Source organism: Podarcis raffonei, chromosome 1 (genome assembly GCF_027172205.1).
Source record: "Podarcis raffonei isolate rPodRaf1 chromosome 1, rPodRaf1.pri, whole genome shotgun sequence".
In the NCBI taxonomy this organism is placed as follows: Eukaryota; Metazoa; Chordata; class Lepidosauria; order Squamata; family Lacertidae; genus Podarcis; species Podarcis raffonei.
Genome location: NC_070602.1, coordinates 138,644,506 through 138,671,362, shown reverse-complemented (window position 1 = coordinate 138,671,362; position 26,857 = coordinate 138,644,506). Strand labels below are relative to the sequence as shown.

The 26,857-nt window shown below is 40.7% G+C and overlaps 1 protein-coding gene and 1 long non-coding RNA gene across 45 annotated transcripts in view; one reads left to right on the top strand and one right to left on the bottom strand.

The window, feature by feature from the left end:
- Positions 1-26,857, top strand: part of MAP2 (microtubule associated protein 2) — a 221,573-nt gene that overhangs the window by 58,772 nt on the left and 135,944 nt on the right. For 33 of the 44 annotated variants that reach the window (XM_053365078.1, XM_053365312.1, XM_053365295.1 and 30 more), the window contains exon 3: positions 10,297-10,360. The exons of 3 other annotated variants lie outside the window; for them this stretch is intronic. The gene's annotated coding sequence lies outside the window, so the exon portion shown is untranslated. Of the gene's footprint in view, positions 1-9,649; positions 9,944-10,296; positions 10,361-26,857 lie in introns of those variants that run through there. 8 more of the 44 variants (XM_053365409.1, XM_053365403.1, XM_053365384.1 and 5 more) reach the window with 2 other exon arrangements.
- LOC128401874 (uncharacterized) lies at positions 16,519-19,691 on the bottom strand. Its single transcript, XR_008327554.1, has 2 exons — positions 18,818-19,691; positions 16,519-16,751 (listed from the first exon to the last, which is right to left on the bottom strand). It is a non-coding gene; the product is annotated as an uncharacterized LOC128401874 (long non-coding RNA).

Genomic DNA, 26,857 nt, shown 5'->3' with positions numbered 1-26,857 from the left:
GGGGGGGCTCCTCAAAACACTACCATCTGAGTGGTTTAACACAGAAAGCCACAAAATTTGTACACACACAGGACTGTTGGGAACAACAAAAAAAGAAAGTGAATAGTTACAAGCCAACGGACAGAAAAAGAGGATAGTGGAACACAAATGTACACAACAAGTTGTATGAATGAGGCTTTTATCGCACTTGGAGTACTTCAGTTGTGTATTATACCAGTTCTAACTCTTCAGCAGTCCGGCCAGGACTGAGGATGTAGGTAGACATTGCTGTAGACAATGTGAAGTCGCCTCATTATTACTACACAAACACAGAGGACACACAAGCTTAATTTATATACTACCTTCCTGCACAGACAATCCATGTGGCTAACTAGCATGAATTCCTTTAAAGAATTCTGGAAATTGCAGTTTTATGAAAATTCTGAGAATTCTTCTCAGAGAATTGTGTTCAGATTTCCTTGGGGAAAACCATAAAAACCACGAATCAGTTTAAACTTTAAATGAAGTATTGTAACTGAGACCTAGGAACTAACTTAAAATAAACAAAATTCATTCCTTTCAGACATTTAGATCAATTTTTTTTTTTTACGAATTTAAAATCTTATAAGAAATAGCTAGAGTCTCAAAGAAATAACTTGTGAAACTCAACAAAGGGATTAATAAAACATAATTATAACTTTGTATAAATGGAACTGACAAGCAGCAGGGCTATTTTATTATATCCTTTGATGTAAAATGCAACACACAGTGCAAAGCTTTGTCTCAATTCAGGCTTTAACAAGTGGGAGGGAGAGAGAAATTGTATGTGAAAGTGGCAAATCCGTGTTTCCATTAATAAAATGTGAGTGAAAGTAGCAGTGGAATGTGTAATTCTAGGAAGGCTCCTTTAAAATAAAATTCTGCAGTCTAAATCTGAACAGCAAAATGCAGAATTCTGGGACTTGTCTTCATTGTGCAAATGGAATAAATCTGAATATTTTTTCTTATTTTCTATTTTTACTAGATTGCATAATTTCTTTTCGGTTTTCTAATTCTAGAGAACAGCAAGGGCTTTTCTCATACAGAGCAAAGGGCTCGTTGTGGAGAAAACACAGCTGTACACAACCATTGGAAAGCTTGCAAGCTGAGATGCTCAGGAATATGTACCGTATTTTTTGCACCATAACACTCATTTTTTTCCTCCTAAAAAGTAAGGGGAAATGTCTGTGCGTGTTATGGAGGGAATGCCTACGGGTGGCATGCCTACAGATTTTCCTCCTCTAAAAACTACGTGCGTGTTATGGTCGGGTGCGTGTTATAGAGCGAAAAATACGGTAACCATGTCCCTGTACCACATTTGTATGTTTTTCTCCTGGATAAGGCCCCTGGTCTGCAGATCTTATGTAATTTCTCATTTGGAAGCCCCCCGCCCCCCGTTGGCCTGTTGAGAAGGAAGTGGAGTGGGTGTTTGAAAGTGGCCTCCCATTTCAAAGCTGCTGCTGTTTTCGGCCCAGCCATTCGGCAGGGTGAGACCACAGCTTCAGACAGAAAAGCAAACAAACCCGGGCACTGACGATTTCAGGCATGATTGTGTTCATTTTGGGAGAGGATCTCGTGAGATCTTGTAGAGTGCACACAAGTGCTTATGTGATTTGAATGGGATCTCGCCACAAATGGTTGCGATCTTGCCTGAAATCTGCAGCTCCGCCAGTGGCAAATGCTGGGCAGATGCAGGGCCTGCGGCGGCAGAGCAAGCAGTGGCAGTGGAGCAGGCAGGTAGTGGTGGGAGCAGTGGCTGTGCAGAGTGGCACTTCCCGTTTTCCTCAAGTGGCAAAACAGGACATGCTGCCCCCGGTGTTTCCGTCACATCTGCCACTCTGCCCACGCACATTAGAAACTTCTGTGCCAGGATGTACCCTTCAGATTTTCAGTTGCTTACCCCTATTATAGTCTGATGGGACGCGGGTGGCGCTGTGGGTAAAAGCCTCAGCGCCTAGGGCTTGCCGATCGAAAGGTCGGCGGTTTGAATCCCCGCGGCGGGGTGCGCTCCCGTTGCTTGGTCCCAGCGCCTGCCAACCTAGCAGTTCGAAAGCACCCCTGGGTGCAAGTAGATAAATAGGGACCGCTTACAAGCGGGAAGGTAAACGGCGTTTCCGTGTGCAGCTCTGGCTCGCCAGAGCAGCGATGTCACGCTGGCCTCGTGACCCGGAAGTGTCTCCGGACAGCGCTGGCCCCCGGCCTCTTAAGTGAGATGGGCGCACAACCCCAGAGTCTGTCAAGACTGGCCCGTATGGGCAGGGGTACCTTTACCTTTACCTTTTTATTATAGTCTGATCCCAGACTTCTGATGTCAACGAAATAAGAGCATGCACTCATGAAAGTGTCATGAAAGATTACAAAGCTTGGTGCTTTAGCAGAAAACTAAGAGCAAGAAAAGCAGTTCCCCTGTATGAATTGTTACCCGTGAATGATATTCTGTTAGCATAATGGCTGAGAGGCTTGCAAGGAATAGATGTCTTAAGACATATCCTGCCCCCTAAAGTTATTCCAAAAGCCCCCAAGTGCAGATTTCATTTGAGTCAATCATCTGAGTTCAGGTATGCTCATTCAGAGTCTGTATGTGTTGAATCATAGAATCATAGAATCATAGAGTTGGAAGAGACCACAAGGGCCATCGAGTCCAACCCCCTGCCAAGCAGGAAACACCATCAGAGCACTCCTGACATATGGTTGTCAAGCCTCTGCTTAAAGACCTCCAAAGAAGGAGACTCCACCACACTCCTTGGCAGCAAATTCCACTGTCGAACAGCTCAGGAAGTTCTTCCTAATGTTTAGGTGGAATCTTCTTTCTTGTAGTTTGGAACCATTGCTCCATGTCCGCTTCTCTGGAGCAGCAGAAAACAACCTTTCTCCCTCCTCTATGTGACATCCTTTTATATATTTGAACATGGCTATCATATCTCCCCTTAGCCTCCTCTTCTCCAGGCTAAACATGCCCAGCTCCCTTAGCCGTTCCTCATAAGGCATCGTTTCCAGGCCTTTGACCATTTTGGTTGCCCTCCTCTGGACACGTTCCAGTTTGTCAGTGTCCTTCTTGAACTGTGGTGCCCAGAACTGGACACAGTACTCCAGGTGAGGTCTGACCAGAGCAGAATACAGAATACAGAGCAGAATTGGTTTGGCTTCACAGCTGTGCATTTCTTTATTGACAGGTTCCTCACTTCAAATATATTTGTCTGATTTTGGATGTAAATAATTATCCAAATGTAATCTTGATGCAATCTTAAACGTACATCTTCAGAATAAAGTTCCTTTGAAAGCATTGGAACTTCTAAGTATATGCCTAAAGTGAGGGTACAAATACCATTTCTGTGTACCCTTTTTAAATGTCCCCAGTTGTGAAAGAATGAGAAGCAGATAAACCCTTTTTGCTAAAAAGTAATTTAAGAGAAAATGTTACAGTGGCCTAATGCAAATTGAATGAGTCTCTCAGCATTGTTCCCAGTGGACAAATATGCTCATTACCGAAACTAGCTACTCATAAGTAACCTAATTTACATCTTTATTAATTTAGTATATAGTTGCTTCCTTCATCATCTCATAAGAGATACAAAATAGGCACCACTTTGCTTGTGTTAAGAGCATTAAACCTTTTGCCTGAAGAGTGGCATTTTGTATCTTGAATACTACACATTTGTCATTGGCAGCTGACCTATTATTTTCCTGTGTTCAGGGAGTAAGCCCTTCTGGAACCTGTATTACTGGGGGAGGGTGGGTGAATTTAAGCCTGATGTTAAGGTAGCATTTTCCCTGTGTGGACCTGGTCAGTAAGGGTAGAAATGCCCAGAAATGAAGCGTATTTGACCAAAACATGAGGTGCACTTCATAGGTAAGGTTAGGAACTTGGTCTAGGTTGTGGAGCACCCCTTTAAGCTACCAGGGGGAGAGAAACAGAGAAAATTTCAGTGGGTTTTCTCCGCCACCCTGAAAGGCAAATTACGAGTCTACCCTTGATAGCTGTACCAGAGTACGATGGGGTGACACTGGGCCAAAAACAGCTGCACAGTAATGCAATGTACAGGGGAAAGGGGGAGAGAAAGCTGAAAGCACTGTGGAAGGAAAGAGAGAGAGGATTTTTTTAACAAAACAAAAAACCATAACCTTTCTTATGAACTCCCAAGAATGCATCAGTGGGAAAGAGGGAATGAAATCCTCAGTGCCAGGATAAGGTGAAATGGGGAGAATAGGGGATGGAGTGGGCATCTTGATTGACACCTTCAGGAGGGACAGGGAATGGGCAGAGGTTTCCCCCAACAAAGGGCATGGACCAGTTATATGGGGGGGGGGGAATCAGGTGGCAGTTGAAAAGGACTTTCTCTCTTCATCTGTTGCTGTCCTGCCTAGAGGTACCAGATACAGGAAGGGTATGTTTTGAGGCAAGATTTCAGGGCTTTTGTTGTTTAGTCGTGTCCGCCTCTTCGTGACCCCATGGACCAGAGCACGCCAGGCACTCCTGTCTTCCACTGCCTTCCGCAGTTTGGTCAAATTCATGCTGGTAGCTTCAAGAACACTGTCCAACCACCTTGTCCTCTGCCATCCCCTTCTCCTTGTCCCCCCCCCCATCTTTCCCAACATCAGAGTCTTTTCCAGGGAGTCTTCTCTTCTCATGAGGTGGCCAAAGTCTTGGAGCCTCAGCTTCATGATCTGTCCTTCCAGTGAGCACTCAGGGCTGATTTCCTTCAGAATGGATAAGGCTTAGAATTGTCATTTATGGCAGGGTGTTGTGCTGATTGAATGAGGCTGTGGAAAATTTTGCCATTTGTGCATCCCAACGTTTTCATAGCTCAAAACACAGAGGGCCAGGATGCTCTCTTTTCCATGACAACTGGTCCTATAAACACACCCAGCTCAGGATAGCCAGCTCTTGCCAACTAAACGTCCCATACAAGATGGCAACTGAGATACAAAAGTGAGGGGGGAATTGAGATGATGCTCTCTGGTAATACCCCTTGTAAATTTTTACCTATATACGTCTTCATTTTTCATTCTGATTTCTAGCCCAGACTGTCCTAAAGTCTCAGATGGCTTGCAGTTTGCTAAACAAATACAAATAGCAATAAAAACAAGGCAAAACCGAATGCTAAAACAATTAAAACTGACAGCACATTTGCAAACCTAAGCAGGGTCTGGTATGGCTTCAGATTGGATAGGGGAACCCGTGTTGAGATTCCTGCATTGCAGGGGTTGGACTAAATGATGCTCAGGGTCTCTTCCAACTCAGTTCTATGAACAATTAACCATCTTGCTCAAAGAAACAGTTCTTAGCACACTTCTGACTAAGACACTCACTTTCAGGCTCCAGAGAGGAGGAAACCAATATTTGTTATGTAGCCATTGCAGATCCCATTTCCTGCCTCTTTGCTCTGTGAACTGGATGTGTAGCTGGGATCATCCAGGGAGTGTTCCTGGTTGATCCGAGGGACTATAGTGGAAGATGAGTAGGAAGCGGTCTCAAGGTTTTACCTCGAGCCACCACCTCAAGGTTGGTTTGTGGCAGCTAGAGAGAAATACAGTTGGTTACTGTTGATACACCAGCCAAAGGTGCGGAGAAAATATTTATTCATTTAAAAGCATTCATGCACCACTTACGATTTGAACAATCTCTAAGCAGTGTTTCTAACACTGCATGTGTGGAGTTTGTCATGCACAGTGGAACTACCTCTCTTCTCCTTGCATGCCCTCAAAAATCTACCCTGGGGTGTCCTCCAACTCTCTGAAGTAGGCTTTGAAGGGTAACTAGGAGGGAAAAGCTCCGATGTGTAAGTGGAACAGCATTGCTGGATAGGACCCACAGCTGGGAAGAACTTGAAATTCGTGAACAGGATGGCAAGGTTACTTGTTAGTGCAATTTTTTTTATTACTCTTAAATAAATTAAACATAGGGTGACAAATTAACTAACACTTCAAGGCATATGGTCCTTCATGCACATAGCATGACCCAAGATCCAGGGAGTTTGACTGCTGCACTTGTCCCTTGTGTCACCAGTATACAAGTATTTTTTGTTTTTGCTAATGCTGGTGTATCAGTTAATCCACAATATCTACTTATCTCAACTTTAATGTAAGCAGGTTAAAAAAAAGAGACCACTCACTGTCCCAAGTTGTGTGGAAAAAAGAAACAATATATATGTATATTTAAAGCTAAGGCATTTGTGGATGGCGTTAATACCAGAGAGCCCTCAGATTCACAGAAGGACAGATGCTCTTTGCTCCGTCAGTAGCTAAGAAAAGGGGCTGCATGGGTATGAGCAAGATGATGCAATGTGCTGACAATACAACACAATCTGGGAGGTTCAGTCAAGTTCAAAGCAAACAGGCAATCCAATTCTGAAGAGCATGAACAGATGTACTGCCAAAATGAGATGGGCTGATGAGATACTTCCATGTTGGCTCTCTGTAAGGAAACATTAGAAGGGGAAGAACAGCAGTCCTTTATTACACTGGAAAAATTTCCAGAATGATTTTTTTTCTAAAGCTCCTGAATTTTATTTGTGCTTCCTCCCCCTCCCCCCACACCTGCTGAGGGTGACTGTACTAGCTGAAGTCATCCTTTGCTCCTCTCCCCCATTGCTCATTTTGTTTTAAAAAAGGGTGATTTTTTTCCTATACCAGTAACCATAGAGATGCTTAATAGCTACAGCTTCTGCCTTAACTGTCCTCACAGCAAAATCTCTTCCTCCCCCACCCCCCTGATGCAGTAGAGCAGACTATTGGTGTGTTTAACTGTCTTAAGTTATAGTTCCCATCCAGAGCTGGGCGGGGGGCGGGTATCTCTCTCTCTCTCTCCTTCTCAAGCAATGCCAAGGAGGCTGCATAAGTTTTAAACTATTGATTGTCTGGAGTCGCTGAAGGACTGGGTGGGGAAGGCTCAGTCGAGACAGGAAAGAGGTGCTGTTTGTCAATAGAATCATAGAACTGTAGAGTTCAAAGAAACCTGAGGGTCATCTAGTCCAGCCCCCTGCAGTGCAGGAATCTCAGCTAAGTTATCTTGACCTATAGCCACCCAACCTCTGCTTAAAAACCTCCAATGAAGGAGTATCTACCACATTTTGTGGGAGTCTGTTCCACTCTCAACCAGCTCTTACTGTCTGATAAAGTTATTTAGTCAGAATCTCCTTTCTTGTACCTTGAAGCCATTGGTTCACATCCTACCCTCCAGAGCAGGAGAAAGCAAGCTTGTTCTCTCTTTCATGTGACATATGCAGGATATTTGAAGATGGCTGTCATATCTCCTCTCAGTCTCCTCTTTTCCAGGCTAAACATACCCAGCTCCCTCAATCATTCCTCATAAGGCTTGGTTTCCAGACCTTGATCATCTTGGTTGCCCTCCTCTGCCCTCCTCATGCTTGTCAACATCCTTCTTAAATTGTGCCCAGAACTGGACACAGTATTCGAGGTGTGGTCTGACCAAGGCAGAATAGGTAAAGGTAAAGGGACCCCTGACCATTAGGTCCAGTCGTGGCCGACTCTGGGGTTGCGGCGCTCATCTCGCTTTACTGGCTGAGGGAGCCGGCGTACAGCTTCCAGGTCATGTGGCCAGCATGACTAAGCTGCTTCTGGCGAACCAGAGCAGCACACGGAAACGCCGTTTACCTTCCCGCCAGAGCAGTACCTATTTATCTACTTGTACTTTGATGTGCTTTCGAACTGCTAGGTTGGCAGGAGCAGGGACCGAGCAACGGGAGCTCACCCCGTCCTTGCGGGGATTCGAACCGCCGACCTTCTGATCGGCAAGTCCTAGGCTTTGTGGTTTCTAAGCTGCCACTGGATTTTTAAATTTTTTAAATGATTTTTTAATTTATTTCGACTATGTCAGACCAACATGGCTACCTACCTGAACCAAGAAAAGGGGAAGGTGTCATCTCTCTGGCACCTTCAATGACAAAAAGTTGCACCCACTCATGCAGCTGTGAACTATGATTGTGTATAGGCTTCCCACCTCGCATGTGCCAAAGTTTCAAGGTCTGTGAGGTTTGTTGTTGCTACAAGTGTTTCATAACCCATTATTATTGCACTCTTATACTGTTGTTATGCTATATGCATGTTAATAGAACAATGTTTGTGTCAAAAACTGTCAGTTAGGCTCCATACACTGTATGTGTTGTTGTTTTTCACATTATGAGGTATTGTCGACCCTGCTGATTTATATGGAACTGTTTTCTTTAACTGGAAAAGGGAAGAACTCAATAAAAGCACGTGTTTCTCTTCCCACCTTGCCAACAACATTTTGCTTAGTAACTTCTAAGTCATTTGACATTATTACTATTTTATTGTCCAGTGCTCTTGTTGAGCGAGAGCAACTGGGCACACAACTTTTTTTTCTAGCAATAGCTGTGTGTATGTCAGAATTTATAGCTTTACCCTTTTAGGGTTGCCATACGTCCGGAATGTCCCAGATGTAGCCAAAATACTGCAGTTGAAAGCAGTATCCGGGCGGAAATTGCTAACAATGTCATGGCAACCCATGAAAAACTCAACAACTTTTGTCTTTTGAAATATGGCAACCCTACCTTAGCACAACTTATGAAAATATTTTTACAGTTAAATCATAAGAATTTTTATTTGGAAGTGGAATTTACTCCCAAATTAGTGTTTATAGGTCTGTATGTGTCTCCACATTATTTCCTCTTGACTTCCCAGGAACAAGACCTGGGATGCATAACAGATATTTACCAGAAAATAATCTTTCTGTAACATCTTCCAGTAACCTGACAATTATTCATTTGTACTTTTGAGATTAATCATTACACACATATTCAGAGCTGCATTCCTATGCCCGCTTAGTATTCCTATCAGACATAATGAGATTTATTTATGAGTAAACAAGGCATGGTTATGAACTCAGCTGCCCTTGGAGCACTCTCTGTCACCTTCTGTGTTCACTATATTTAAAAAAGCAAATTAACAGGGTTTGGGTCAACCATAACATTTTACGCTTCCATACTCTCACGTAGTTCAGTTAGGCAGCTCATGCTGCAAAACTTTCGAAAGTGTCATTCTGTTGCATGGTTTTCATTTGCTTGTATATAATATTTCTGCTGATGTTTCCAATCCACAGCAGAGAATTTGTGGCTCAGCTAGTACATTTGTGTCATTAGCTATGGTGGCAAAGCCTGGTTTATAGCAGAAATGTAATTGCACCTTTTACTTGTAGCATGATATCTTTCTTTGAAAGCCAAAATAATGCTTGAGCATACAGTATATTTTCTCTTACAAGGAAGCTTCCCATTTCTTTGAGAAGTTAAAAAAAGTGTTTGGAAGATACAAAGGAATGTGTGTGTGTGTGTGTGGGTGGGTGGGTAGTGTGCATGCTGTAGTAACTTTGCATTTATAATCCGAATAGATCTGTTTTTTCAGCACCACATATTACTGCATGTAAAACATTTTATTTTTTAAAAATGGATTCATATAAATTTTAGTATTCTGTTGCCTGTGTGTACATTTGGCAGTGACACAAAAGGAAACCAGTTGATGGTTTTCCTGGGATTAGAGGCCTGATTACCAAGGACATGTTTTGGTTGGTTGCAATTAAAATGCTTGTCAGGCATTCGATATCAGGAACCCTTTTGATAGATGGCTTAAGCTGAGGCAAGTGCAGCATCCTATTGTAAGTGAGTGATGGCGGAGCTGGCTGCCTTGCCGTCATTCTGGAAAATTCTGTGGCCAGCGAGCTCCCTCTGTGTCTCCCACTCGGCCTCTTTTCCTTTTCACCACTGCGGGGACTTCATCTGATTTGCAGTTTTCCTCTTCCCCGACACACATACGGAAGCTGCAAGCTGGTGGCTGGCAGACTGTGTCTGTCTGGAGATAGACAGAGAGCTCACGGATACTAATACTCTGGGAGAATGGTTATGCTGCAGTTATTTAAGGATATGCCTTTGTTGGTATTGCAGCACAGGAGCTGGTAATGTTTTTTCCCCTTTTTGTTTTACCATCAGCTTTATGTGTGTCTTTTTAAATACCTGCAATATGCTGATCTACAGAAGCCCTTCTGGCTATATATTAGGTGCAGAATTTGCAAATACTAGATGAATGCAGGCTCTGTATGGAAGGCATAGGGTATACATATGTTTGCATTTCATGCATTTATTTAATTGCTTTGGTATATGGGTGGGGTTTTTTGAGGGGGGAAATTTTGCCTGCATTTTTGGCTTGCATTTTAAACTAAATGGGTGCTTTTAGTACAGAAATGGAGGATAATACTTTTCCAGTGTAATAATATTAAGTGTGTGTGTGTATGTGTGTGTTATTTTGCAGATTCTCCAGCCTTTTCTTTCTAACCAGACACACTCCTTGGGTTTGACTTGCTTGCAGACAAAAGGTAAGGCACAGCTCGTTTTTCACCTGTCTGTACTCACACAGCGGAGTGGGTGTTTCATTCACAGGCGATCTTTTGCATACGACTTTTTATTCTATTCTGATACACAGTACTATAGCTTTTCTTGGGCGTTTTGGCTTGGCCATGGAGTACCATTGTGGAAGTTCATTGTGATGGCTGCATTCTTAAAAACTACTTGATGCATGGAGACATAAGCTCAGTCATTTTGGCCACTGGGGTTGCCTCAAAGTAAAAAACAGCAACTAAAAACCTTTGCTTTTCTCGATCACCTGTCAGAGCTGGACAAACAAAACAAGCACCAACATTATTCAGCCCTTTATTCTCAACCATTCTAGATAAAGGGTATTAAGAGTGGGGGAACCTTTCTCCCTAAAAATTAACTGTGGTTGCAGTTCTGTGTAAAGGAGTACATAAGGGATTAAATACCTTGGCTTGTTTCAGTAGGTAGAGTCTGCCACATACAGACAGAACCGTGTTTGTTTCTAGGGAGGGAAAAGTCTGTTTTTGTTAACCTCCCCCCCCCCCGCTATTGTAACTAAGAGATACATGTATCCTTGCCATTGATTTTCATGCTGTATCTTTATTGGGTAGGGATGTGAGGATACAGTAAATGCATCCCTTTTCTACCTCCCCCCATCAAGCCATTCAGCTTATAAGAGGCTACGCCTACATGTTGCCACAAAAGCTGCAGAACATTTTGTTGCTGAGACACATCAGAATATACATATATTATCCTGCCTTCCACTCATTCCTTTTTCGTTGCTGTAACAACACTTTGCAGCCATCTGCATGAGATACTGAGAAAAGAAAGCAAAATGTGTCTCTTTTTTTCTCTCCCTCTGGAATACATCTAATACAATACTCCATAACACAGAATCTGGGAACTGTTCTTTTTGGTTTGGGTTTTGAATGGGGCCTAATCTGTTCTGGGCACCCTCTCAGTCTGTGGGGGTTTTTTTTTGGGGGGGGGGTTGGTGGTCATTTCACCTTTACCTAAGGTTCTGTAAATATAGTCCATGTCCCATGTTCACCTTAATGTAGTCACATAATGTTTTTTTCACACATTCACATGAAAAAGTATGTTTGCAAACACATATGTCACATAAGTGCAATTGCCAAAGTATCAAGATTGGCTGTATTTCTCTGTAACCCAAAGTTGAGTGTGATACATTATTTCAAATGGCATGCACATGTTTGTGTGTTCAATGTATGTGTGTTGTGTGTCTGCATGCCCGTCTGTGTGCTTCACATGTTAAGTTCTTAACTGTTGTCTGCCTGAATCTGAATCTATCGTATTGTTTTATATACTAATTACCTCCCCCCAATGTCAACTATATATTTAGGAGAGATCAAAATGCAACTAGGCTTCAAACGCACATTCTGCTCTTTGTGTTCATTTTCCTCTGCTATTTGTTGCCTTAATTGCAGCACCTTGTCATCTTTACGTTTACCTGGTTTTTTAAAATAATATGAACACGGGAAGCTGCTTTATAGTGAATCAGACATTGCTTACTATGGTCTCCCCTGAATGGCATCAGCTCTGCAGGATCTCTGGCAGAGGCCTTTCCCAGGACCTGCAATCTGGGCCCCTTCTTCCTGCAGACCATGTGCTCTGCCATGTAACGATAGCCCTTCTCCACACATGAGTTGCTCTCTCCTTTGAGATGCTGGGGACCTTCTGCCATTAAGGCCAGTTCATGTTTCAGACCACGTGTGGATTGTACCCTTTGCTCACTTAGATCTCTTTGTCAGATTTTGGCAAATTTCCTTAAAAATAGCTCAACAACTTTGGCCAACTGACAAAACAAAAAAAGGCCAACAACTTTTGTGTCCAGATTTTCACTTGTTGAAACATGGTGACCCCACGATTATTATGCACAATAAAATGGGTATAGGTACGAGGTATGGAAGTTACAGGTGCAAATCCTTCTGCTGAACAAAGTGGAGGGACGTTATCACAAGATCTTATGAGATATAAAAAGTTAAGTACACACAAAATGCTCTTTGTTGTTCCATGCAGTTCTTTTGCCATTTAATATTGCATGTATTTCAGTGTTGGCTTTTAAATCTGGCTAATAATCTTGTTTGCTGAGGTCTAATGGCCTGCCACCACTCATAGAAACATGATATAGTGCCTCTACTGTTGATAGAAAAAGAGGCTCTTCCACAAGCATTTGAAGCTCTGTGATGTGGGGTGCCACTTGGGAGAATGATTGGACTGGGAAGTTCACCTGCTACCTCTCTCCTCCTGATCACCCACTCCAGAAGCCACTATTTCCTCTTTAAAGAGGTCAACCTGGGCTGCAGGAATCCACATTAGTTGCATGTAGCTTGTATCTTTGCTCTGAGGGGCTCAAACTGGACTCTTCATTTGGTAATATTTACTGTGACAATGCCTTTGAATTGTTGACCTTAAAAGTCTCTTCTTTCTTGAAAATCTAGCCGGCATGATCAATGGAAAGTATGGCTAGCTATGCTTTTTTGTAAGTTCCATTCTTCAAAGAATTGTTTAGAAAACTGGCACTCTAATGCTTGAAAAGTAAGGGACATTTCACACACAGTTGAAATTGTACACTCCATGCAAGACATCTCAAGTGTCCCCCCAGATGATTTTGCCCCATAAAGATAACATACCATAAATGTAACAACTTAACGTTGTAAGTTGCTTTGAAATGTTTTGTGTCATGAGTAATGAATAAATGTAATCATAAACAATAACAACATGCAACTCAGGCCCTCAGTAGATAAAGTGACAGCTATTGTGATGCTGACAACTGAAAATGTGCTTCCATGATAATGACAAATGGCTGCTCGGAAGCTATAGCTGAACGTCCTAAGTTATGTTTTACTTTTTCTGAGTTAATGCTTCCCCATTGGATAGTTGCATGCTGGGACATTGGTAGCATTCTTTGATCAGGGGTACAGCTAAAGGCAAAGAGCAGGTAGATTGGAGTTCATTCAGGCAGAGCAACCAGAAGAGGTCCTGGGCACTGCCAAAGATTGCTAAGTTGGAGCTGTTGTTCATTCTGCCGTTGATCGTTTCTTTGGAGCCAAAGAAAATAGAGGTGGAGGTGTCATTCCAAGGCAAATCAGGGGTGAGGCATTACCACTGGCTTGATTGCATGGAACTAGATTTTGACTATATGACTTCTGCTACTGTTTGTTAAGGGACGCGGGTGGTGCTGTGGTCTAAACCACAGAGCCTAGGACTTGCTGATCGGAAGGTTGGCGGTTCGAATCCCTGCGATGGGGTGAGCTCCCGTTGTTTGGTCCCAGCTCCTGCCAACCTAGCAGTTCGAAAGCACGTCAAAGTGCAAGTAGATAAATAGGTACCGCTCCGGCGGGAAGGTAAACAACGTTTCCGTGCACTGCTCTGGTTCGCCAGAAGCGGCTTAGTCATGCTGGCCACATGACCCGGAAAAACTGTCTGTGTTAATGACACAGCTTTACATTTCCAAAGTGCTTTACAGCACAATGAGGTTGTTGTTGTGTTTGTTTGTTTGTTTGTTTGTTTGTTTGTTTGTTTGTTTTAAAAAGGTGCCCCAGGTAGAGCTGCCATCGTAAGTCTACCTCTACTATTGCTAGTACCTCCTTGTCTGAGATGCATCATGCCCCAACATTACTGTCCTTGCATCAACAGGTGAATTGTCACCTTTTTGTCCATTCCTTTGGGGAGGGATGAGGTGCATCCCCTTACTGTGTCCAAGCTACCGTTTGTCTTCTTCATAGTATTGATTTTACGTAGTTGCTTCTACAGGGAAAAGTTGGTTTTGGTGTTCCACATTTTGGCTGTGACTTATAAATATTTGCAATAAATAAATAAAATGCAGAGGAGGTGGCTGCTGCTAGGCTCATAGAAGCTACATCTTCTGCCATATTCCTTACTGGAAACCCCATCTCATTCCCCACTATCATCTGCTGAGATGAGCAAAAAATAATTATTATTCTGACCCAAAGATGAGACAGAGGGTGAGAAGCAAAGAGTACTAGGAAGGAATAAGGTGAAAAGCACAGTGGGTTCAGCACCAGTCTTTGAATTGGTAATAAGATAAACATAGGTTTTCCTCCAAATTTTAATCTTAGCCATGTAGATAGAGGGGAGGCCTAACCTGCCCCTCTCTGACATGCTAGGTATGACATGTAGAGGTCTGACATGTAGAGGGAGCATTGTTTTTCTTTTCTTTTTTAGTATGTGGAACCATTTAGACATTGAATCCTCTCACCTGCTGACTAAAATGAAAACAGAGAGCAGAGCCACATTAAGGCAGTTGGACTTAGCTCTCTCAAATCAAAATCCTACTCCTTGTCTTGGGCCAGACCAAAATTATTATCCTCAAATGTCAGTTGGGTAGGTGAAGTTTAGCTTTCTTAAATCCACCCAGTGCAGGCTGAGATAAGATTTAAATCAAGGAATTCTAGCTAGTAGCTCATACACATTTTGCTACTATGGCTGCGGAACCATAGCAATTTAGGGTTTTGTTTTGTCATATGCTCATTCTCACCCAGGCAATCTAGCATTATTTCTAAACCTGGCTTTCTAAAAAATGATTTCCATTTGCCAAACAATCTAAACTACATAGGAAAGTTACCAACAAAACCCACAGGACAAAAAGTAACCCACTGCAGTATTATATTTTCAATAATTTACCCTATCTTCAAAATAAAAATAAAAATAGATAGCTTTAAATATATATTGCTCCTATTGGCTCTACAACCCCTACACTTGTTGTCTGGCTTTTGTGGGCAGGTGCCTGGCTGGTGTGGGAATTTAAAATGCCTCAGAAATATTCCCTATTTGTTTTGGGTGTTGACGTCCCCCACCAGAGACCTCTACAAACATTTTTATTTGTTATATTTTTCGACACTGGAAAGGCATGAATTAGGAATGTGCCTGAAGTTCTCATCCATTTGTCAAAGGCTGAACACCAATGATTTATCTTCACATTTTAAAATTTTACCCTGCACCATCCACAAGCAACAAGCTGAAACAGCAGTTTCTGCCAGGATTCATTCCAAAGGAGTTCCAAACTTGTGATTCAGGGACTGCTACTGTTTACTGGTTGCACTTGATGACATCATGCAAGTTTTTGCTGCAGCACTGGCAAAGGAGGCGTAAAAGCCTCCACTAGGCTTTTAGCAGGGGGGTGGGGGACAGATAAATGATGATGTCAGGCCATGCAACAGCAGATCCTATGGCACTTACTGCTTTTTAGGATAACTATTGCAATGATGATTAACCTTGCAATTCTCCCTTGTGTTACAGAAACAACCAATTCTAGACATGAAAGGTTTTAGCAAAAGCTGCTGATCTTGTGGACAAATAGAGGGTAAATCTGTTTGTCGGCATCCATACCAGAAAACTAGTCAGAAGTAAAGCTACACACATATTCTAATAGGGATCAACTATAAGCATGCGATAAATATTGATCTAATAGAAAATGAGAACCGTGTTGCTCCTGTTGCATGTTGTATCTCATGTCTGCTGCAGGTGGGAAGTCATGATATTACTGTACATATTTCAAGCTGATTGTTTTTGGTTACTACTCGATTTTTTTTAATGAAAAAAACCATTAATTGTTTTATGTTGTGTTCATTTCATTATTTCCTGTGGGAACAGGTGACTTGAGTGTTTGCAATCAGATAGATTGCCTTATTGCTACTAACCAGATGACAGTAATGAGTGTAAGAAGTCTTGCCCCCTAGAACTCACTCTCGGTAGGTTCTTTTTAAAAACTCTAGAGGGCTTGGGAGCTGACTTTCATTGAGCTACCAAGTCACCCCTTCCTTCTCTCTTGCCCTTGGAGTGTACTCTTAATCAGTGTTAATGTGGGTCCCACCATGTTTGGGGCAGTTCCCTCTATTGCCTCCCCCCAAGGGCTTGGCTCGCTCAGTTGAACTCCATCCATAGTCTATGGTCTTCAGAGCTCTACAGGCAAGATACATGTGAAACAATAAATTATAAGTTTTAAAAAATGGTTTGGACTGGCTTAAATTGATTCATAAAGGAAATCAATAAGCCTCAGTGAAAACACATCCACCAGGGAGGAATTTGGGCCATTGACACTGAGAAGTGGGAATGTGTTTCTCTATTTCCATTGCAGGTTTAATATAATAAAGGAAATGTGGAACAGTTTATAAAATTAGATCTAGGCTATTTATTTGTATTCCTGTATGTTATAATCAGATTACTCAAAATGGCATAGATCAGCCTGTTTAGCCTTCGTCGGCTTCAGCTCTCAGTGCAATTGATGAGAGCAATAGGCAACCATACAGATTTCTTGTATTGTATTTGTACATTGTTCTCCTTTGGAGCAGCTTCTCCCATTTCATCAGATGTGGACAATCGATAAGTACGGCTGCACAAAAATTTCACCTGTAATTTTTTTTCAGAATGAAAGTGGGGAGTGGTGGGGAAAAGGTCCGTGAAAACACCATTTTTACACACTGTTCACAACCAGCTGCAGCAGAATTTTTAAAAATGTACTTTTAAAATATCCTGGCCCATCAACAATCAGGTAGCAGTCTGATGGTATCATATCATCTCATAGCCAGTTAAATTTGTCTAGGTGTCAATGTCACAAAGCCAGATTTGAGTGAGGGCAATTTATCCTGCTGCTCATACAGCTGAATGACCAGACATTTCCAGCCTATTTTGCAGCCATCTATTTCTGCAGCCCCAACAGTTATCACACTGCAGAATTCCACTGGTAAGCTCAGGATTTAACCTTAGGCCCTTTTGCTAAAAAAGGAGGATGAATTTCCTGTATGTGCCGTGTACTCCTCCTCCTCCTATTATCATTATTACTTAGTTGATTAAAAAATGAATCTCAAAGCAACTTATAAATATGAACATTAAAAATAAGGGTAAAACAACCTAAAATATACAAGTAGGTCCAACTGTACCTCCCACCACACTAAAAGATGAGCAGAAAATTAATATCAAAAGGTCTGGGTAAAAAATAAGGCTTTTGAGAATGTTTTTGTTCCTAATTTTTGTGTGTGTGTGTGTTTTATACAAAACTACGTACCTGATACTATGCTAATCAACATGTGTCATATAGATATCTGAACACATGGCGAAGCCAGTATGAAATCATGTAGGAAATCAATGGGCTGGTCAATTTTAGGTCTTTGCGACAGGGGGAAGAGGTTGAGGAGTCATTGGACAGACCTTTCTTGAGTTTGCTCAGAGAAAAAGATATCCTCTTGACAGCCCTTATGTATTGTCATCTTAGTGTTCTGGTTCAAAATGGCCTTATTAGTTTGGACTCAGTTCATATTAAGAAAAGATACAAACCTGCCAAATAACATTCAGCCTTCCTACACTGGCATCACAGATGACTCTTGGTCTTTATTTTGTTTTGTTTTGTTGTTCCAGAACAGATTTCCACTTTCTGTTCTGCATTAAAGCTCACGTGATACTCCTTAAAATGAAATGGCCAGATATGATTCTGTCCTTTTTTGCACATATGCTTCCAAAATCTCCCCCAAAGTGGGAAATTGATCACAAAAAGCCTTTATTTTTGGACATGAGTAATTATGCTTTAAATTACTGTTTTACAAACATCATCTCAGTTTATAGCTTACTTGTGCTAATACCCTCAACTGCTCTTTAAAGTCAGACAGTATTTTTATCCTGTATTACAGGCAGGCTGAGAATGTGTTCAGATGGGGGTCTTTTGGTTTATATCTCATTCTCTTAACCACCATGCATGCTTCATATGACATTGAGAGAATGAGCTATGAGGGCTTGTTGCAGCTTTTTTTGTCCCCAGTTGATCGCTACTTTGATACCATCGTTTTGGATTTACCTCAATCTTTATTCTGGGGAAAGTGAAATAATCATATAAGCAGTCAGATTTGGCTGTACAATGACATCACTTAGGGCAAACAAAGCCAGTTCAAAGAGAAGGCAATTCTCTCTGTATGATGTTGCCCTCGCTCTGAATCCATAAACACCTTAATTCCTGTTCAAGTTTCCATGATCAAAAAGGGGGCATTTTCACAGAGGGCAAAAGAAATTTGCAAAAAGTGTCCCCTTTGTTTTGGATAAAACCCTATTTAGAGCCACTTGTTTTGCTGGTATAACAGCAGTATTAACTACATGAGCTACAGCTCAATGTGGATTGTGGGATGGTCAAAGAGATTAAAGTTCAGGGCATTGCTTCTTGAACGTGTCACCAACAAACAAAAAGAATTAAACTTGTATGTTTTACTGTTTCAGTGATTTGCGTTTAGTGTTAGAGTGAGAAGCTGGGTAGAACTTGAGAACATATATTTTCAACTTGTTTATAATTATAATCTGCTTGACTGTCAATCCATGTGGTAGCAGTCTGAGTTCTTAAATCATTGGTTTCTAAGGAATTATGAATGTCAGAATCTAGCTCCAGGCCAATAGGAAAATACAGGCTAGGCTTCCTTTCCAAGCCAGGGCCTCACCTTGTTACTGGCCCACATCAGAGAGGAATCCTTAGGCCTGGGCAGATAGTGGTTGCCAAGGTGACCGGGAAGAGTGAGAGGACAGGGAAAAGTGTATTTTACAGGAGGTTTGGGGGCAGATGGGTGCTGAGAAGAAGTAAGAGAACAAAGGCCTGTGAGCTGCTGGGCCGGCCAGAACGCCATGTGGGGCCTGGATTGGAGAACCATTTTGGCGCTTGCTGGAGGAGCTGCACTAAGAGACTGGAAGCCAAGGTGGTCAATGGCTAGTTGCTGTGCTGGCTATGTTCAACCCCTCTGAATACCAGTCTCTGGGAAGTGCAGGTGTGGTTGCTTCCCTTGGCCTTCTGGTTTGCTGCTGTGAGAACAGGATACTGCACTCGAAGGGCCACTCACCTGATCCGACGGGTCTTGCGTTCTCAACTGAGACTTAAGAACCACAGCCTTTCTGTGAGGTTATTTGAGGGTGGAGGGGAGAGAAGCCAAAACTAAACGTGCCACGTTGTTCATGAAGGCTGGTCCTGTGAGCAGTTGCGTAATAAGCAAAAATCAACAGGTAAAGCTTTCATAGGCATAGAGAGGCAGTGAATAAATGGTTGATCGCTGTCTGCTACACAGTTGTTCTGGAGTGTTAAAGGTTCAGCGCCTCTAACTACGTGGTAGCTTCTGCTGAGGTGATATATCTAACTGTCTTCAGCTGAACTGAGGATCCAAACCCATGCCTAAGATTCCTGCACTGTCCTCTGGGCTGCCCTGGATCTCGCCTGCAGAATTCCTTGGGAATCGGGTTCAAGACATGACAACAAGATGCAACACTTTCCCTTAGCACTGTTGTATTAGAAGCTTTCAGGGCCTCTGAGATCATGGCAGTGACTAACTGTTTTGAGTTCCTCCTGACAATTTGTGGGGTTTTTTAAAAAAAGAAAAGCTAAGCTTGCACATGTTTTCTTATGAGTCTCCTCGTTTTAAGTTGTGACTCATACGAAAACACATGAAACACCTTCTTGTTTCAGATGATAATTAATGAGTGAAGTGAGGGCTGGAACAATCACCTCTACCTCATTGAACATGTGGGAGAGGCCAAAGTGCTCATGCGGGCTCCAACTCTGACAAACGTTTGTTTCCATCATCTGCTGTGACGGGTCCAATTGCAGCCAGTCTCCCATAGTGCAGCAAACTGGTTGAAGGGACTTGTGATCTGGGTTGTTCCAAAGGCTCTTTTGGGGTGCAAACACTATTTGAATCCAAGTGTTCAGCATATATTTTATTTCCAGTGTTGCGGTGGGGACACCCTGCTTGAAGGTGTGACTTGCAAAGGCAAGTTTTTAAACCAGGCACAAATGCACATCAGTTAATAGCAGCAGTCTCCCAGTTTTCTGCCCTTGGGGGTTGGGGTGGTACAAAGCTTATTTTGAGACACTGGCTGGTTAAAGCCCGGTTCCTACTCTATGCTGTATCTGCACTTGAATTGAAGAAGGTCCTGCTAATAAGCAACTTAGCACTACTGGTCAGCTTCAAGCATAATTTTAATTGGCATACAGAAATCTATTCAGGAATAATTATTTGAACCGACTTAGCTATGAGAACAGAAGCAAAGATATTTGGTTAAAACAAAGCTGTCGAAAAGCAATTTTACATATGTAGTACTTTACCAAGCAAATTAAGAGGCTTGTTGCATGGTTGTGTTTGGAGAATTGTTAAAAGGCATTTAAGTTTTTCTTCACTCTTCTCCCTTACTCCCAGTGAATCACTTTGACTATATATATGTCAACATGCATTTTGCATATGCTGCAGGCAAAAGTCCAACAGGAGGATAATGCTCACATTTATTTGGGTAGTTTGGGAATTAGCTTTTGGTTTGTGGAAAGCGCAGTGATTAGTTTCAGTATGTTGAACTTTGGACTTTATCCAGATGACAGATCTATTAACTTTTACATGCTGGATGACAAAACATTATTCAGATTAGTTGGAGTATAAGCCTGCTTCAGAAGTATCAGTCAAGGTACTCAAGGCTTCCTCCTACAGATAGAACACATGTTAGGACAGAGATAAAAACAGATATAACAAGCAGTGAGAAGAATATTGAGAACAAAATAGGCCAAATCGAGACCAAATTAGTGCAAGTGGATAAAAAAATGGATGTTACAGTGAATGAAATACAGTGAATGAAAGAGCAGATGAAAGGGATTTCTAAAAGAATGCAGAATCAGGAGGAAGGAATGAAGAGAATGAAATTGGAAATGAGAGAGTCCCGAAAGGAGGAGGAGAAAATAAGAGCGGAAGTATCTGAGGTGAATAAGACGCAAGAGGAGTTGTGGGATGCGGTTTCGATGAATGAACTTCGAAAAAGAGAAATGAATTTGAGGTTCAGGTCTGTGCCAGAGGTTCAAGGTGAGAAAATTAAAGAAAAGCTGACAACAGAGATTGCTCAGTGGCTATATATGAAAATAGAAGATTCAAAATGCCTTTAGGATTAAAACAAAGACAACCAGATTGAAGAAATTCCCAGGAGACTGTTTAATTGTCTTCAAGGATAGAGAATTTAGAAATTTAATTTTGCAAAAAAATAGAGAAAAACGTTTAATTATAGATGGGAGTTTCATAATCATTTTTAAAGATGTGCCTTTAAGACTTCTGAAAAAACGAGATCAATACAAAGAGATGGTACAAGTTTTGAGAAAGAATGATATAGAATTTAGATGGGAGTTTCCAGAAGGTGTCGCATTTACCTATAAAGGAAAGAGGCACAGACTGACAAAACTGGATGAAATCGACAAATTTCTTAGAAGATACAAGGGGCTGACCAGAGAAGGAACAGAACTAGAAGCTGCAGGAGCAGAAGGTGGTGAAGGAGAAGCCACAGACCAGGAGGAAGAAGAGCAAAGAAGTAGGAAAGATAAAAGAAAGGATAGGAGAGGAAAAAAGGAAGAAGAAAAAGAAGAAACAGAAGAAGAGGAAGAGGAAGAGGAGAAATAAAAAGTTAATAAAAAGAATATTTAATTGATTGACATCATGGCATTGAAATTATGGACTTGGAATGTTAATGGAATGAATGATATTAAAAAAAGGAATAAAGTGCAACAATATCTAAAGCAAAAGAATTTGGACATAATCTGTTTACAAGAGACTCACGTGAAAAAAGTACACAGGAAAATTTAGGTCAACAAAAAATTAGGAAACGAGTTTATTTCATCAGACAAAAGTAAGAAAAGAGGGGTGGTCTTATATGTTAAAAATAAATTAGAAGCACAACAATTGTTTAAGGATGAAGAGGGTCGAATTATGGCAGTTCAAATCAATTGGCAGGGTGAAAAATTGATAATTGTTGGAATATATGCACCAAATGGAAGCAAAACAGAATTCTTTAAGGACTTAGAAGAGAAACTATTTGAATATATGGATCAAAAAGTTATAATAATGGGTGACTTCAATGGAGTGGTGTCTATGGAAATGGACAGACTAAGAAAAAAAGGTAAAACAAAAGAAGGGAAGCTACCAAAATCCTTTTTTGACATGGTTGAGAATTGCAACTTTTTTTTAAAAAATGATATTTATTAAGATTTTTCCATTATCCAAAAAACAAAAACAAAACAAAAAACACAAAAACACAAACAAGAAAACAAATCACAAAAAGAAATTTAAAAACACATAAAATTCAAAGTCCTCACTTTCAATAACATATTTTCCTGACTTCCCCCCACCTCCCCCTCTTGTATTCCAGTTCAAATTGTTGGCTCAACAAGTTCTTGTCCCCAATTTTTAACCTTTTTACATTTCAATCATTTTTTTAAAAAAACAATTTTAACTTTTAAACTTTTAACTTATAAATTTATAGCTTATAACTTATAAACATCAATAATTGCACATCTGTTCTCATACTTAAAGCCTTTTTTCTAAAGTCGACTTAAATTCCCTTCCACGATTTCCCCAATTCTCATACAGATAACAAAACAAAATAAAAACAAAACAAATTAAATTATAATTATGCCCCCTTTGGATTCCCAGACTCCACCCCCCCCTTTCCCGGTTCCAATCCCAATAATCGTCCATCAGTCAATCTACTTTCAGCCTGGGGATCTCACGTCCGAGGCTCTCAATTCTCTCTCAGTTCCTCTCTGCCGGCTTTTTGGATAGTCCTTAGTATTAAACACCAAATCTCGGAGAAGCTCTAGTCCAGTAAAGTCCATATTTCTTCCAGCCAGACCTCCATACTCAAAAGTGGAGCCTAAGTCTTGTTTCTTACTCTTTTTAAATCCAAATGTCCCAAAAGCTCCAACTTCCATCTTAATCAGATTTGTAATCCATAGGTCTTCAGATCTCCACACAAGAAGATCTCTCCATTCTTCAGTCTCCAATTCAAACCAAATTTTCACCATCAAGTTCTTATTTTCCTTTACAGCCATCATGCCAGGTCTCTGGCTCTCCTTTGCCATCTGTAAAATTACAGCTCCTCCTTCCTTTTTCTCAGGAACACCATATATCTCTTTCTTCCCACTCTCAAAACTCTCCAGTTTCTCTTCTTGTTCAGCTGCATGAGCTTCCTGAGTCGGTTCCTTATCAGATTCAATGAATTTGTTTACTGTTAAGTCCAGAGTTGTAACATTTGTAGCTAAAACATCAATTTGGCCTTGTAACTTTCCCAAGAGAACAAAGACTCTGTCCAGTTCAGCTTGAATTTCCCCTCCTTCAGCCATTCTTGTAATGTCCCAAAACCCCCTCTAGAGGGATTTTGGTTACTTAGTATTCTTTCCAGTTCAAATCCAAAAATCAGATTAGTTTGTATCAGTTCTTCCTTGTTTTCAACAAAATATAGTCAAATTGTAACAAATATAGCCAGCAGAAGCAACAAAAACAAAGTTCTCTTTTTCCGTCTGACAGCTAATTTGACAGCTGTCAAACTCTTACAATACCTTCAGCAGGCTCTCTCGCGGATCACTCCCGGGTCCGGGGGTGGTGGCACTTCAACTCCCAAAATTAGCTCTTATCCTCCAGTAAGATTTCTTCTAGTGCCAAATCGTGAAATTAATGTCTTTTGTCAAATGATGAAAAAAATTCTCTCGACCTTAGTTAGCAGGTCCTTGCTTTAGATTATTTACAGGAGGAGGAGGCTGACTTCCTGTTTACACCTCCCCCGATCGTACCTAATTCTTAAAAAAAAATTCTTTAAAAATCCAATTTCCGTACTACTCACGGGTTGTTATTTTGGAGTCCAAATCACAAGAAGAAGTCAGCGCTCTCCGGCCATGGCAGCGTGGCTTCACTCCACAGGAGAAGCAGACGACTCACAGCACCGCGCCGCTCACCCCGTCCCCCATTCCGGAGCCTTTAAAAAGGCTCCTTCGCGGGTCGGGGGGGCGCAAATGGTGGCCGCCGAGTCACCAGGTTCACAGGCTTCACCGCCTGTGATTTTTAAGGGACCCTAATCCTGTAGAGCCAATTCCCTCCAGAGCTCGGAGGGAATCCGCCATTAGCCGTTGGCGCTAACCCGGAAGTCCGGTTGAGAATTGCAACTTAATAGACATCTAGAGATTGAGACACCCATTAGAGAAACAATTTACCTTTCATTCAGAATAAATCAATCAATGTCAAGAATTGATCAAATTTGGATATCTAATGAATTAATTTCAAGATTTACAAAATTGAGATCCAACCTAAGGTTTTATCTGACCACAACGCCATCCAAGGTATTCTGAAAGGGTATGAAGAAAAATCGTTCAGGTGGAGAATAAATGAGAATCTCTTTGATGACCAGAAGATTGTGGAAAGAGCACAGAAATGTTTAACTGACTATTTTGTGAACAATATAAATAAGGAAACAAAAATTAATATGGTCTGGGATGCTAGTAAAGCGGTCATGAGAGGTTTCTTTATTCAGCAAAATGCAATAAAAAACAGATTGAGAGAAAGAGGGGAAAAAGAAATCTTAAGACAAATAATAGAGAATGAAAAAAAATTGATTAACAGACCTAAGGATGAAAAAGTTAAGCAAAGTATAAAATTACTTCAGACACAATTCGCTATGATAATCAATAAAGAAGTAGAGTGGAATATAAAAAGAATGAAACAAAAGAATTTTGAATTTGCAAATAAATCTGAAAAATGGCTGGCGTGGCAACTTAAAAAAAGGAAAGAACAAAATATAATTAAAAAGATTAAAGTAGAAGACCAAGACATTGAGAACCCGAAAGGAATAAGAAAAGGATTTGTGGACTTTTATAGAGATCTATATATAAAAAAAGAGAAATCTAAGATAAAGATGATAGAAGATTATTTAAAGAAGAAAGGGGTGCAAAAGATTCCAGTGACAAATAAAAATAAATTGAATGAACCAATTGGAATAGAAGAAGTTAAAACGGCTATAAAAGAATTAAAAAGTGGGAAGACTCCGGGACTGGATGGATTTGGTGCAAGATATTACAAAGAAATGAAAGACATCTTACTTGTACCGTTGGTAGAAGTTATGAACAACATTTTGAAAGAAGGACAAATACCAGAGACATGGAAAGAAGCATATATAACATTAATTCGCAAGCAGGATTCAGATTTAACTCAAGTTAAAAACTATAGGCCAATTTCGCTATTGAACAATGACTATAAAATATTTGCTAACATCTTGGTAAATAGAATGAAAAAGACATTAAAGGAATTGATACATAAGGACCAAACAGGATTCCTGCCAGGGAGGCAGATGAAAGACAATATAAGAAACATAATAAATATAATAGAATATCTGACTAATAAGAAAGATAAGCAGGCGATGTTGATATTTGTTGATGCGGAAAAGGCATTTGATAATATTTCTTGGGAATTTATGTTAAAGAATCTGGAATTTATGGAGATGGGTCATTCATTTGTAAATGGTGTAAAGGCAATATATTCTGAACAAAGAGCAAAATTAATTGTTAATAATGTACTGACAGATGATATTGCTATAACCAAGGGTACAAGACAAGGGTGTCCCTTATCACCATTGTTATTCATTTCGGTCCTGGAAGTCTTGTTGAGAGCGTTAAGAAGTAATGATTTGATAAAAGGTGTGACAGTTGGTTGTAAGGAATATAAGGTAAAAGCCTTTGCTGATGATTTGGTTATAACAATAGAAGACCCTATTAAAAGTATTAGCGAAGTGTTAGAAGAGATAGAGCAATTTGGACAAATTGCCGGATTCAAATTAAATAAGAGCAAAACGAAAATAATGGTTAAAAATATGGACCAAGAGATAATAGAAAGAATTCAGCAACAAACAGATATGGAAGAGGTTAAGAAAGTTAAATATCTTGGGATTATATTAACTCCCAAGTGTATTGATCTTTTTCAAAATAATTATGTACCAGTTTGGAACAAAATTAGGAAGGACCTGGAAGTGTGGGCAAGAATGAAGTCATTTTGGGGAAGAATTGCAACGGTAAAAATGAATGTGCTACCAAAAATGTTGTTTTTATTTCAATCAATACCAATAATTAAAGGTGTTACGATATTTAAAGAATGGCAAAGAGCATTATCAAGATATGTCTAGCAGGGCAAGAAGCCTAGAATAAAAATTAAGATTTTAACAGATGCAAAGGATAGAGGAGGCTTTGCCCTGCCAGACCTAAAGTTATATTTTGAGGCTGCATGTCTTTGCTGGGTGAAAGAATGGATAAAGTTGGAAAATTCAGAACTTTCGGATTTAGAAGGATATGATAATAGATTTGGTTGGCACGCATATTTATGGTATGAGAAAAAAAGAGTGCATAAAGGTTTTGAAAACCACATTTTCCGAGGTCCGCTGATTGAAGTATGGAATAGGTACAAAAATTTATTAGAGTTTAAAACTCCATTTTGGCTGTCGCCATTGGAGGTAATGGGTGTTAAGAAGATCAATATGACGGGGAGTTGGATTACATATGAGAATTTAATCATAAAAGAAGGAAATAAATGGAAATTGAAGCCATACGATGAGGTTAAAGAATATGTGTTTGATTGGTTACACTACTTGCAACTGAATGCGATGTTTAAAAAAGAGATGCTGGAAAGAGGTTTTCAAGATGAAAAATCTAGATT